The sequence below is a fragment of the Petaurus breviceps genome, unplaced genomic scaffold (assembly GCF_028583685.1).
Source record: "Petaurus breviceps papuanus isolate PSGF00001 unplaced genomic scaffold, PetGlider_PUasm1.0 181, whole genome shotgun sequence".
NCBI lineage: Eukaryota > Metazoa > Chordata > Mammalia > Diprotodontia > Petauridae > Petaurus > Petaurus breviceps.
Window position 1 is genome coordinate 26,339,895 of NW_027185784.1, and position 1,139 is coordinate 26,341,033.

General features: G+C 34.5%; 1 protein-coding gene across 1 annotated transcript in view; it reads left to right on the forward strand.

Moving 5' to 3' along the window:
- Window positions 1-1,139, forward strand: part of LOC138160391 (probable maltase-glucoamylase 2) — a 30,981-nt gene that overhangs the window by 28,386 nt on the left and 1,456 nt on the right. The gene's annotated exons all lie outside the window — the stretch shown is intronic.

A 1,139-nucleotide genomic window follows, 5' to 3' on the forward strand; every position in this document is an offset into this window, starting at 1 on the left:
CTACTAGTAATAGCAATGCTGTTCCCTCTCCTACTGCAGTTACCACAAGCAATACTAGTATTAGTACTGACACTGAAAATACTACTTCTTATCCTACAGTCACATTTCTTAACACCACTGCTACTACCACTGCAATGGCAACAATGACAATGAAGACGACCACTATTGATACTCCAGCTGTGACAGAGGTCACTACTCCAAATGCTACTCTTGATACTCTAAAGACTACTTACACTTCTGTTACCAATACCACTACAGAGGACACAAGTCCTCACATCACACATACTCCTGCTCATACAGATACTCCTGGAATCACAACTCAAAAAAATATAGTAACAAATATTGTGTCTACTTTAAAAACAACTATGATAAATTCTACCCATGTTACAGTTTTAGGAACCATAGATACAACTACCTCAAGTAATACCACAATTTTTACAAATAATACAACTATGTGAACTCTCCTACAACTTGACACCATAGATATTACCATTACAAATACAGTCATATCTTGGAAATATTGTGGGTTTGGTTCCATACCACCACAATAAAGTGAATATTGCAATAAAGCAAGTCACATGAACTTTTTGCTTCTCTAATGCATATAAAAGTTATGTTTATACTGTATTGTACTCTATTAAGTATGCAATAATATTATGTCTAAAAAACCAATATACATACTTTAAGTTAATACTTTATTACTAAAAATGCTAACCATCATCTGAGCCTTCAATGAGTTGTAATCTTATTACTGTTGAAAGATCTTGCCTTGATGTAGATGGTTGCTGACTGATAAGGGTGGTGGTTGCTGAAAGTTGAGGTTGTTGTGGCAATTTCTTAAATAAGACAATAATGAAGTTTAGCACATGGATTGACTTTTTTTTTCACTTAAACTCTTAAAGGTCATTGTAGGGTTATTAATTAATCTAATTTCACCATCATTGTATCTAAGGAATAGAGAGTCCCAAAAAGAGGGGAAGAGAGAGGGAAAGGGCTGATTGGTTGAGCAGTCAGAACACAAACAACATTTCTCAATTAAATTCACCATCTTATATGGGTATGGTTTGTGGAGCCCCAAAACTACTACTAAAAACTACTACTACTACTACTACTACTACTACTACTACTACTACTACTAC